Source organism: Arachis ipaensis, chromosome B07, assembly GCF_000816755.2.
Source record: "Arachis ipaensis cultivar K30076 chromosome B07, Araip1.1, whole genome shotgun sequence".
Taxonomy (NCBI): domain Eukaryota; kingdom Viridiplantae; phylum Streptophyta; class Magnoliopsida; order Fabales; family Fabaceae; genus Arachis; species Arachis ipaensis.
Genome location: NC_029791.2, coordinates 49,327,398 through 49,340,948, shown reverse-complemented (window position 1 = coordinate 49,340,948; position 13,551 = coordinate 49,327,398). Strand labels below are relative to the sequence as shown.

The window sequence follows — 13,551 nt, the reverse complement described above, 5'->3', positions numbered from 1 at the left end:
AGGGATTATAGGTGTTTCCATAGGGTTCCCCTATGTAATTCACCTCTGCTACTGCAGGGTTCTCAAGATCATAAGCTTCTTCTACAGAAGATGCCTCTATAGTACTGTTGGATGATTCCTTCAGTCCATTCAAACTCTGAGAGATCATATTGACTTGCTGAGTCAATATTTTGTTCTGAGCCAATATGGCATTCAGAGCATCAATTTCAAGAACTCCCTTCTTCTGAGGCATCCCATTACTTACAGGATTCCTCTCAGAAGTGTACATAAACTGGTTATTAGCAACCATGTCAATGAGTTTTTGAGCTTCTGCAGGTGTTTTCTTTAGGTGAATGGATCCACCTGCAGAATGGTCCAGTGACATCTTTGATAGCTCAGACGGACCATCATAGAATATATCCAGGATGGTCCATTCTGAAAGCATGTCAGAAGGACACTTTTTGGTCAGTTCCTTGTATCTCTCCCAAGCTTCATAGAGGGACTCACCTTCTTTCTGTTTGAAGGTTTGAACATCCATTCTAAGCTTACTAAGCTTTTGAGGAGGAAAGAACTTGGCTAAGAAAGCCGTGACCAGCTTATCCCAAGAGTACAGGCTATCTTTAGATTGAGAGTCCAACCATATTCTAGCTCTGTCTCTTACAGCAAACGGGAAAAGCATGAGCCTGTAGACCTCGGGATAAACCCCATTGGTCTTAACAGTATCACAGATCTGCAAGAATTCAGTTAAGAACTGAAAAGGATCTTCAGATGGAAGTCCATGAAACTTGCAGTTCTGTTGCATCAGAGAAACTAGTTGAGGTTTAAGCTCAAAATTGTTTGCTCCAATGGCAGGGATGGAGATGCTTCTTCCATGTAAGTTGGAATTTGGTGCAGTAAATTCACCAAGCATCTTCCTTGCATTGTTATTATTTTCGGCCATGTCTCCTTCTTTTTCGAAAATTTCTGTTAGATTTTCTCCAGAGAGTTATGCTTAGCTTCCCTTAGCTTCCTCTTCAAAGTCCTTTCAGGTTCAGGATCAGCTTCAACAAGAATGTTCTTATCCTTGTTCCTGCTCATACGAAAAAGAAGAGAACACAAAAGAAAATATGGAATCCTCTATGTCACAGTATAGAGATTCCTTATGTGAGTAGAAGAAGAGAAGAATAGAAGAAGGAGAAGAGAAAAATTTGAAAATAATTAAAAAAAAAGAAAAATATTTTTGTTTTTATTTTATTCATTAGTTAGAATTCGAAAATTAAGAAGAAAAATTAAATTAAATTGAAAATTTAAAGCAATTAGTTAATTAAAAATATTTTGAAAAAGGGGAAGGTAATTTTCGAAAATTAAGAGTGAAAAAGTTGGTTAGGTGGTTTTGAAAAAGATAAGAAATAAATTTAAAAAAAAGATAAGAAGTTAGAAAGAGATTTTGAAATTAGAATTTTAAAAAGATGTGATTGAAAAAGATATGAATTAAAAAGATATGATTGGTAACAATTTGGAAAGATTTGATATTTGAAAAAGATATGATTGTAAAGATATGATTGAAATTTATTTTGAAAATAGATATGATTAAAAAGATATTATTGAAAAGATATAATTGAAAAGATATTAAGAAGATTTGAAAAATAAATTTGAAAAGATAAGAAGTTAGAAAAGATTTTGAAATTGATTTTGAAAAAGATGTGATTGAAACTTACTTTGAAAAAGATTTGAAAAAGAAATTTAAAAAGATTTGATTTTGAAATCAAAGTTGATTACTTGACTAACAAGAAACAAAAAGATATGATTTAAAATTTTAAAGATTGAACCTTTCTTACTAGGCAAGTAACAAACTTAAAAATTTTTGAATCAATCACATTAATTGTTAGTAAAGATTTTCAAAAATATGAAGTAAGAATGGGAAAAAGATTTTTGAAAATCAATTTTTAAAAAAAAATTTCGAAAATATATAAAAATAAATGAAAAAGATTTGATTTTTGAAAAAGATTTGAAAAGATAGAATTTTGAAATTGAAATTTATGAGTAAAACAAGGAAAGATATATTTTTGATTTTTGAATTTTTAATGATGAGAAAGAAAAACACTAAATTGAAAGAAAACATAAAAATTATGAATCAAAACAACTAATGCATGCAAGAACACTTTGAATGTCAAGATGAACACCAAGAACACTTTGAAGATCAAGATGAACATCAAGACTTATTTTTGAAAATTTTTAAGAAAAGAAAAACATGCAAGACACCAAACTTAGAAATTTTCAAACTTTAGACACTAATAATTCAAAAATGCATATGGAAAACAAGAAGAGACACAAAAAGAGAAATTTTAAAGATCAAACAAGAAGACTTACCAAGAACAACTTGAAGATCATGAAGAACACCATGCATGAGTTTTCGAAAATTTTAAGGGAAAAGTTAAAACATGCAATTAACACCAAACTTAAAATTTGACACTAGACTCAAACAAGAAACACAAAATATTTTTGGTTTTATGATTTTGTTAAATTTTTTTTTTTGGATTTTTCGAAAATTATTTGGAAAAAGAAAATAAGAAACTCAAAATTTTTAATAAAGATTCCAGGAATCATGCAATGTTAGTCTAAAGCTTCAGTCTAAAGAGATTAGACAGGGCAGAACAAGCTTTAGTAGGACATTACATACAACAGCCAAATTGATGGGAATCAACTGACTCCTGTGATGATAAAAGCATCATCTGAAACTCTAGAATTCATTCTTAGAAATTCTGAAGAACATAGAATAATTTGTTTTTTTTTTAATTTTTTTCCGAAAATAAGAAGAATAAAAGCAAAAACTTAAAATTAAAATAAAATTACCTAATCTGAGCAACAAGATGGACCGTCAATTGTCCAAACTCGAACAATCCCCGGCAACAGCGCCAAAAACTTGGTGCATGAAATTGTGATCTCTAACAATGGTGTTCAACTTGGTATGCGCGTTTATAAACTCAGCACTTTCTTCACAACTTCGCACAACTAACCAGCAAGTGCACTGGGTCGTCCAAGTAATAAACCTTACGTGAGTAAGGGTCGATCCCACGGAGATTGTCGGCTTGAAGCAAGCTATGGTCACCTTGTAAATCTCAGTCAGGTGGATTCAAATGGTTTTAGAAAGTTGATAATTAAAACATAATTAAAATATAAACTAAGATAGAGATACTTATGTAATTCATTGGTGAGAGTTTCAGATAAGCGTATAGAGATGCTTTCGTTCCTCTTGAACCTCTGCTTTCCTGCTGTCTTCATCCAATCAGTCCTACTCCCTTCCATGGCAAGCTTTATGTAGGGCATCACCGTTGTCAATGGCTACATCCCATCCTCTCTGTGAAAATGGTCCAATGCGCTGTCACTGCATGGCTAATCATCTGTCGGTTCTCGATCATACTGGAATAGGATTTACTATCCTTTTGCGTCTGTCACTACGCCCAGCACTCGCGAGTTTGAAGCTCGTCACAGCCATCCCTTCCCAGATCCTACTCGGAATACCACAGACAAGGTTTAGACTTTTCGGATCTCAAGAATGGCCGTCCATGGGTTCTAACTTATACAACGAAGACTCTAATATGTCGGACTCGGTCCTCTGTATTAGATATCTAAGAGATACTCATTCTAGCTTGTTTACATGTAGAACGGAAGTGTTTGTCAGGCACACGTTCATAAGTGAGAATGATGATGAGCATCACATAATCATCACATTCATCATATTCTTGGGTGCGGATGGATATCTTAGAGAAGGAATAAGCTTGAATTGAGTAGAAAAACAATAGTACTTTGCATTAATTCATGAGGAACAGCAGAGCTCCACACCTTAATCTATGGTGTGTAGAAACTCTACCGTTGAAAATACATAAGTGATAATGGTCCAGCCATGGCCGAATGGCCAGCCCCCATAACGTGATCAAAGGATCAAAAGATAATCCAAAGATGTAAATACAATAGTAAAAAGTTCTATTTATACTAAACTAGTTACTAGGGTTTACAGAAATGTGTAAATGATGCAGAAATCCACTTCTGGGGCCCACTTGGTGTGTGCTTGAACTGAGCATTGAGCTTTACACATGTATAGGTCTTCCTTGGAGTTGAACGCCAGTTTGCAACCTGTTTCTGGCGTTTAACTCCACTTTGCAACCTGTTTCTGGCGTTTAACTCCAGAATGCAACATGGAACTGGCGTTGAACGCCAGTTTGCGTCATCTAAACTTGGGCAAAGTATAAACTATTATATATTTCTGGAAAGCCCTGGATGTCTACTTTCCAACGCAATTGAGAGCGCACCATTTGAAATTCTGTAGCTCCAGAAAATTTACTTTGAGTGCAGGGAGGTCAGAATCCAACAACATTTGCAGTCTTTTGTCAGCCTCTGAATCAGATTTTTGCTCAGGTCCCTCAATTTCAGCCAGAAAATACCTGAAATCACAGAAAAATACACAAACTCATAGTAAAGTCCAGAAATGTGAATTTTAATTGAAAACTAATAAAACTATACTAAAAACTAACTAAATCATACTGAAAACTATGTAAAAACAATGCCAAAAAGCGATGAAAGATAAAATAGAACAAAACAAATTAGAAATGATGAGAGAAAGCTTTGGAGAGCCACATAGGTGGACTAACTAAAAGCCTACATGTATAATGACTCCCCACCAATACCAATTATGAGAGAGAAGGTTCCCCACACAACATCCAATGAGAGGTGGACTGCACTACCAAAATCCTTCAACTAAGATTAAATAAAAATAAAATCAGCTGGCCTATCCAAGCCAAACACAACTCCATCGTTAATTACAATTTCAATTAATAAATAAAAGGGGAGGATGAGGAACAACAACTAATAATAAGCTAAGCTGGGTTTTGACCTTGATTGAAGATGGGTTCTCAAGTGTCCAAACAGGTGGAGCGAAGAAAGGCGATTGATAAACCACTATTTTATTGTTTATATTGTGTTTAATCGAGTGGTTTTTATCAACTCTTTACCCACTTATTCATATAATTTGCATGTTTTACATTTTCCTTCCTGGTTTTGTGATATGATTGAAAACATGCTTCTTTAGCCTTATATTTGCTAATATTAATCCTCTCTTATTATCATTCGATGCCGTGATATGTGCGTTAAGTGATTTCAGGGATTATAGGGCAGGAATGGCTTGGAGGATAGAGAGGAAGCATGCAAAAGTGGAAGGAATACAAGAAGTTGAAGAAATTGCTAAGCTGTCCAGCCTGACCTCTTCGCACTCAAACAATCATAACATGAGCTACAGAGGTCCAAATGAGATGGTTCCAGTTGCGTTGGAAAGCTAATGTTCGGGGCTTCGCAACGATGTATAATTTGTCAAAGCTACCCCAAAGCCAGGTGACGTGAACGCGTGGATCACGCGGACGCGTGACCTAGCAAAAACCCAATCTGCGCAAACGCGTGGACGACGCTTCTGCGTCACTTTCCCGCGACCTGTACGTACCAGAAATCGCTGAAGGCAATTTCTGGGCTGTTTCTGACTCAGTTTTCGGCCCAGAAAGCACAGATTAGAGGCTATAAAGTGGGAGAATCCATTCATTCATCAAGAAGTCTTCCATTATTCACTTTTCATAATTTACATGTAGTTTTTAGAGGGAGAGGTTCTCTCCTCTCTCTTAGGTTTTAGAATTAGGATTCCTCTTAAAGGATTTAGGATTTCAACTTCTTCTCGGGTTCAATATTCCTTTTACTTTATATTTCTCTTTTACTTTCAGATACTTTAATGCTTTTCTTTAATTACTTATGTTGCCAAATTGGCTTATGAACCATTCATGTTAGGATTTTCTTTATTTAATATAAATTGAGGCATTTCAGATTTATGATTCTTATTTAGCTTTTTATATTTTTGGCTTTAATTGATTAATTGGATATTCTTGAGTTATCAAACTTATCGTGATTGTTAATTGTTATTTTTGCTAATTGAATTGAATTCCCCTAACTCTAGTCCTTTCTTAGGAGTTGGCTAGGACTTGAGGATCTAACTAATTAGTCCACTTGACTTTCCCTTGCTTTAGTAAAGGTTAACTAAGTGGGATTAAAACTCAATTCTCATCACCATCGATAAGGATAACTAGGATAGGACTTCCGAATTTTCATACCTTGCCAAGAGTTTATTTTATAGTTATTTATTTATTTTTCTTGTCATTTAAATTACCTGTTCCTTATTTTAAAAACCCCCAATTTACAAGATTCATAACCAATAATAAGAACACCTCCCTGCAGTTCCTTAAGAAGACGACCCGAGGTTTAAATACTTCGGTTATCAATTTTAAAGGGGTTTGTTACTTGTGACAACCAAACGTTTGTACGAAAGGATTTTCTGTTGGTTTAGAAGCTATACTTGCAACACGATTATATTTGTGAATTTCTTTACCGATAGAAAAACTGTTCGTCAGTGATGAAGGCTGAGAAGAAAATATTGTCAAATCTAAAGAGCAGCAGCGAGGAAGATTACCCAGGGAGTGAGTACCGCCCTAAAGACAGGAAGAACTGGATGTTAGAGCTGAACCTAGAGAAAGTTTGAATCGACCAGATCATGTGGCCAGGAACAGACGACTCTGCCACCAACAAGATTGGCATCCCACTCATCACTCGCCCCTTCACTCAGTGCCAGTCTGTCTCCATCTACCAGTAGCTCCTTTGCGGCACCAGAGTCCTCGACATCCTTGTCCAGGAGGACCGCCGCATATGCCACGGCATCCTCCTCACTTACAGCGTCGACGTTGTCATCGCCAACGTCAAGAAGTTCTTGTCCAAGACTCAGTCGAAAATCGTTATCCTCGAGATTCGAATGGAGTTCGGCCACGAAGACCCCCCAGAATTCGACAAGTATCTGGAGGAGCAGCTGGGGGAGTTCTTGATCCACCATCGCGGAGTTGTTGCCAAAGAGGATCATATGTGTTTGGAAGCCCAGAAAATCGCCTCAGCCCAAGCCGGGAAGCCCCTTCTAGAGTGCGGGCTTTCTCAAGGATGATTGGATCAACACGGATTTGCCGTCCACCAAGTTCGATGGCAACTTGAAGCATCTCAGCTTGCAGCCACCCGTTTCGTCCAGGAAATTTTTCTACAAGGTGGAGAACACTGCAACCCCCGTCGCACATAACCCCGTTTTGTGTGTGAAGCCCATCACAGGCCGCATTCATGGCTATGCTAGGCTCTTCATCGCTCAGTGCTTCACCAAGGGCTATGCTGACAGACTTCAAGTCTTTTCCACGGATTTCATTGATGACGACTTTGTTGATGCATGCGTTGGACTCACTCATGCAAGGGTTGAAGGCAAAACCTGAGACAATTCTTAATTTATATTTCTTCAAAATTAAACTTATTTAAGTTAGTTATTCTTGTTCTGCTCTTCTGTGTGTTTTTGTTCTTCTCTTATTCCCCTCCTGTTATATCGGTATAGTTCTTATTTCATTTATCTGTAGATCGGTTATAGAATGTTTGCATGTTGATGGGCTTGTCATAGTTCTTCTCTTAATTCGTTTATTGGTTTCTTAGCTTGAGCAATCCCATTCATATAGCGCAACGTGGAAAATAAGAGTGTAATGAACTGCTTTTACCCTGAGCCTTAGCCATGAGGAATCCATGAGAGTACTGTGGAACATGATTTTCATTCCATTCAACTACACGAAATCGACGATTATTATTGCTTTAGTATTAACTATTATGTACTGACTTAATATGTGTCGGCACAGCGAACGTGGATGCCAACACACAATAAAGGGATTTGGTTCCAGGATATCTACTTTTTCTTTTTAATCATCTTTCTGACTTGCAAAATACAGTTCGTTCATGCTTTTTAATCAATCATTCTTAGTGTTAAGAGAATAATTAGAATCGAATTAGATCAATTAGTATCATATCTGTATATTAATTGTAGGATTTTATATTTTTATTACTTTGATTCTACTAGCAGCTATATATACTCCTTCTATATTGTACTTTTCCTCAACCTGAATAATACACTATTTTAGATTACTCTCTTGTTCCTAACATGATATCAAGAGCATAGATTTTTTTTTTCATTCATAGCCCCTTGCTTTTTCTCTTCCGGCAGTATTCTTTGACCTCAGTTTTTGATCATTTTTCGACGCTTTGGTTCATCACCTCCCTTATCACTGTCTTCGTCTCGTCGTTGCGAGTTCAACAAGTCCTGCCTCATCGCCGGAAACCACCGCACGCGCGCCATGTGCCGCCTCAAGGTCGCCATCTGTTTGCTTCTCTTCCTTCTTCCAAACGCTTCCAGGACCATTGCATTTCAGCGCAACATCGATGCATAGGATCGTCCCACGTGTCGCGGTCCAACGTGCCTCCACCAACCCGAAATCGACCCGCGAGCCAACCCGACCTGGTCCGCATCTTGACCCACGTGCCAGCTCATCCACGCGTCAGCGTCCGCGTGTCCTTCCCCTCCACTCAGACGTCACCATGTGGCATCCATCTGTTGTCGTGGATGTTGACATGCCGCTGACATGGCACTGACGTGGCAGACAGTGGGACCCTCTCTAAGGTTTTTTGGTGAGCTCTTTCCAATTCTACACTCTGATTTCTCATTTTCTGCTCTAAAATTGTAGTTTTCTCTCCTCTCTTTGATCTTTGTGTCTACTATTATGGAAACATAAGATATTTTTGCTACCACAGACAGAAAGGATAAATTCTGTCGAAACTGTAACCGTTTTGGGCACCTTTTCTCCGTCTGTCCCTCTGTTGAATGTCGCACATGCCACCAGAAAGGTCATATTAGCTACCATCGTTCACAACTGTTCTGCCATTATTGCAAGCTCTCGGGACATTTGATTACTACCTGTCCTACTCGTCCACCACGTCCTGAGCATGCTTCTGTTGTTGTTGCTACTCTACCACCTCTGCACCTTTCAACCTGTCTCCTGTCTCTCTATCTGATATTGTGTCTCTTCTTCAGCATCTTCTCTCCCTTTCTGGTAATAACCATGCTGCTTTTTCAACCCCTCCAGGTAATTCTAAATGGTATTTTGACTCGGGTTACTTTAATCACATGTCTCCATTGCGTAATATTTTCTCGTCTCTGTCTACCACTACAAATGGATCTTTTGTCAATATTGCAAATGGTTCCCTCTTGCATACAACACACAAGGGTTCTATCTCCCAGTCGATTCTTAATCTTCCTGATACTTATTATATTCCTAAATAAAACTTTAATCTTATTTCTGTTGGTCAACTTGTTGATCTAGGTTTTGATGTTACTTTTTCTGTTTCTGGTTGTCGTGTACAGGATCCTCGGATGGGACAAATCATCGGGACTGGACGTAAAGTGGGAAGGTTATTTGAACTCGAGAATCTTCATATTCCTCCTGTACCAAATCTCTGTGCTGCTTCTTCTCTATCTACCCTTCACATATGGCATCAATGTCTTGCCCACACTTCCTTAGGAAAATTGTATCATTTTGTGTCTCAGGGTGTTTTGGGTCAGGTTCTAAATGAATCTTTTGATTGCATTTCTTGTCAAACTGCCAAACAATATGCTTTATCTTTTCACAATAATTCCTCTCTTGCTTGCTGATAAACCATTATTTTGTGATTTATATTTTGTTTAATTGTGTGATTTTATCAAGTCTTTACCCACTTATTCATATAATTAGTATGTATTTACAATTCCTTCCCAAAATTGTTCCATGGTTGAAAACTTGCTTCCTAGAGATCTTTTAATTATGTATTTTTATCCTCCTTTATACCATTCGATGCCGTGATCCGTGTGTTAAGTGTTTCAGGTTTCATAGGACAGGAATGGCTTAGAGAATGGAGAGGAAGCTTGCAAAAATGGAAGGAACACAAGAAACTAAGGAGATGACCAGCGAACACTGATGCGAGCGCATGGCTAACACGAACGCGTAAAATGGAGAAATCGCAGCGACGCGAATACGTGCCTGACGCAAATGCGTGGATTGGAGTCTGCACGAATGACACGAACGCATGGACGACGTGAATGCGTGGCAAGGAAAATCGCTGAATGACGCGAACGCGTGGACGACGCATACGCGTGACCTGCGCGATCTGCAAAAATTACAGGATACGCTGGAGACGATTTCGGGCCGCGTTTTAACCTAATTTTTGGCCCGAAAACACAGAATAAAGCAAGGGAATATGCAGAGACTTAGGAGACGAATCCACACACATTCAGATACATTGATATTAGGATTACTCTTAGTTTTAGATCTGAATCTAGATTTGCATTACATTCATAGTTTATGCTTTTGCTTGGATTTTGGATGCTGAGAGTCATTATCTCCGTTGAAGACATTACTTTAGTTTGTTTCCTTATTCCCTTATTCCTAATTAGTTACTCATTAACTCTGTTCAGATAATTATGTTGCATTTTGAATTTATTAGTATATAGAGTTATTTTTCTTTTTAGTTAATTTTAATTTTCTATTTTATTTTATTTAATTATGTCTTCTTATATTTTTATGATTATTAAATTCATGTCAATGTAGTAGAAATTCTACTTGACATAGGGGTTGATTAAGAGGAGACACTTGAGTTGGAATGCTCAAGTGCTTAGTTAAATTGGACGTTGTAGGCTAATTCTGTACCTACTAACGCTAGACCTCCCCAAGGGAGAGGGCTAGGAATTGCAGGTAAGTGTTAGTTCAATCACTATACTTTTCCTTATTTAGAAAGGGTTAACCAAGTGAAAACAACAACCTCTTTACACTACACTTGAGAAGATTCCAACAAGGATAGAACTTCCAATTAATTATTCCCCCAGTCAAGGCCTTTTATTTAGAATACTTTCCTGCAACTCGTTGGGAGACGACCTGGGACTCATAATCCCAGTATTTCTATTTTGAAAATTTGTGACAACCCTTTTTAAATTGGTGAGGTGGATCTTAGCTGGTTAAGAGCTATACGTGCAATGCTGTTCTCTTATTTGAAATCTCTTAATTGGTTGACTTTTGCCACGCATCAATTTTTGGCGCCGTTGCCGGGGAGTTGCAATAGTATGCTAAATTATTAATTAGTGTACATATTTTTATTTTTATTTGCATATTTTATTTTTATTTCTATTACCATGAGCTACATGTCTTCCTCATTGAATGACGTGTTCATTGCCTGATCCGAGTTTAGTCCAATTTGATCCTGAAATTGAAAGAACTCTTTCACATATTAGACGAACTCGACGTCGGTTAGCCTCAGAGGGTGGTAAATTGATTATTATCGATTCACCAGTCTCATCTGAGGGTGAATCTAAACCGCCATCTGAGAGCGAGACAAGCTCATTTACTACTGATTCAGTTGATTCACGTGTAGGTGACATAGCAGAACCTAGGAGAATTACTCTCCAGGAAGCAGGAGTCCCGAACTTCACTCTGCAACTGTATCAAGTGCGTCATCCAAATATGCCTGCAGATTTTGAACTGAAGACTGCACTAATCAACTTGATGCCCAAGTTTCATGGCTTACCTGCTCAAGAGCCTATCAAGCACCTTAGGGATTTCCAGACAGCCTGTTCTACTGTTAGGCATCATGGTGCAGATGAAACTTCTATTCTGTTAACCGCTTTTCCGTTTTCTCTTGAGGGAAAGGCAAGAGAATGGTACTACACTCAACCGGAAGCGAATGTTACTAACTCGGATATGCTTAGAAGAGAATTTTTGGAAAAATACTTTCCAGCTGAAGTTACTGATAGATTGAGGAAAGAGATTTCAATGATTATTCAAGGTGAATCCGAGACTCTCTACGAATATTGGGAGCGCTTCAACAATCTCCTAAACGCATGTATCCATCACATGATTGATAGACTCATATTGATCAGCTACTTCACTCAAGGCATGAACCCCCAGGATAAGACTACACTAGAAGGTGCTAGTAATGGTTCTTTGAAAAAGTACAAAATCGCAGATGAAGCATGGCAGCTGATCAGTGACTTAGCTGAGTCCACCAGGAATCACAGACAGAGGCGCAACCATCCCAAGGCTGTTGCCAAAGTTTCTTCTAGCATTGAAACTACTGCTCTCATACAGAGTATATGTGAAATGACCAACCTACTAAAACAGAGGCAGTTGAATCAACAACAAGCACAACAAGCTCAGCCTCTCCCACCACAACAAGGCCAACAGTTGGTTCCACAAAGAGTATGCGGGATTTGTGCTGATTATAGTCATTATACTGATGAATGTCCGCAGCTCAAACAGGAAGATAACACTGTGGCAGCCACTCACAACTTCTATGACCGCCCGAATCAAGGATACAATCAACAAGGTGGCAACTATAACCATGGATGGCAGGACAACTCCAACCAAGGTTGGAGAGATAATTCTAACCATGGCTGGAGGGATAACTTTAACAGAGGAGGCAGAGACAGCAATGAAAACCAGAGGTGGAATAACAATAACAACAACAGACAGTAGAATCAGAACCAACCTTACAGGGCACCTCACCTAAGACAGTCCCAAAGACGCCAGCACAACCAACAACAGGTTTCTCAGACTACTTATTCCAATTCCTCATCAAATGATGAGATGCTCCGTTCTCTTGCGCAAGGACAACAAGACATGCAGGCACAACTGAATTCTACTTTGAATGGCTTGACTGCCACTTTACAAGCTCTCGTCTCCCGGATAAATTCATCACCTAATTCCACACATCAACCTTCAAGCTACAGTGGAATTCCTTCTCAACCACTGCCTAATCCCAAGGGTGGCATCAACGCCATTACTTTGAGGTCTGGAACCACATTACCGGAGAGGAACCATGAGGAGCCAAGCCCACAAGAACATGCCCCAGCAGAGGATGTGGTGGAAGTGGAAGATGCTGAAGAGGAAGAGGACGTACAAAACATAGTTGAAGAAGAAGAGGCTCAACCACAGAATGAAGCACCAAGAGATGCAGAAGCTGCAAATAGCGCCTTTCCTGTCCCATTTCCACAACTTGCAAGGAAGCCCAGAAAGCAGATAGAACTTGATCCCAAAATGGTAGAAATATTCAAAAAGGTCGAGGTAACTATTCCCCTTTTTGATGTTATTCAACAGGTGCCTAAATACGCAAAGTTTCTAAAGGATTTGTGCATACATAAAGATAAAATTAATGAATTGGAAACTATTCCTTTAGGTAGTTCTATATCTGCTTTAATAAGAGGTATACCTGAAAAATGTAGTGATCCAGGTCCATGTATGGTTTAACTGTACCATTGGAGGTGTGGTATTTTCTGACTGTATGTGTGATTTAGGAGTGTGTGTTAGTATAATGCCTTTGTCTATATATGATACTTTGAGGCTCCCTCCCTTAAAAAGGTCGGCAGCTCGTTTTGTGTTAGCAGATAAAAGGATTATTACAGTAGTTAGAATTGCTGAAGATGTATTAGTGAGCATTAAGGGGTTTACATTTCCCATTGACTTCTATATCCTGGAAATGCCCCCTAATGACTCAGGAAGACCATCATCAATCCTGCTTGGAAGACCATTCCTGAAGACTTCAAAGTTCAAGCTGGATGCATTCTCAGAAACTTACTCCTTTGAGATAGATGGCAAAACAGTGAGTTTTAGTTTAAATGAAGCTATGAAGCATCCT

At 38.4% G+C, this 13,551-nt stretch overlaps 1 pseudogene; it reads left to right on the top strand.

Annotated features, from left to right (window-relative positions):
• LOC107608052 lies at window positions 6,368-7,457 on the top strand (annotated as a pseudogene).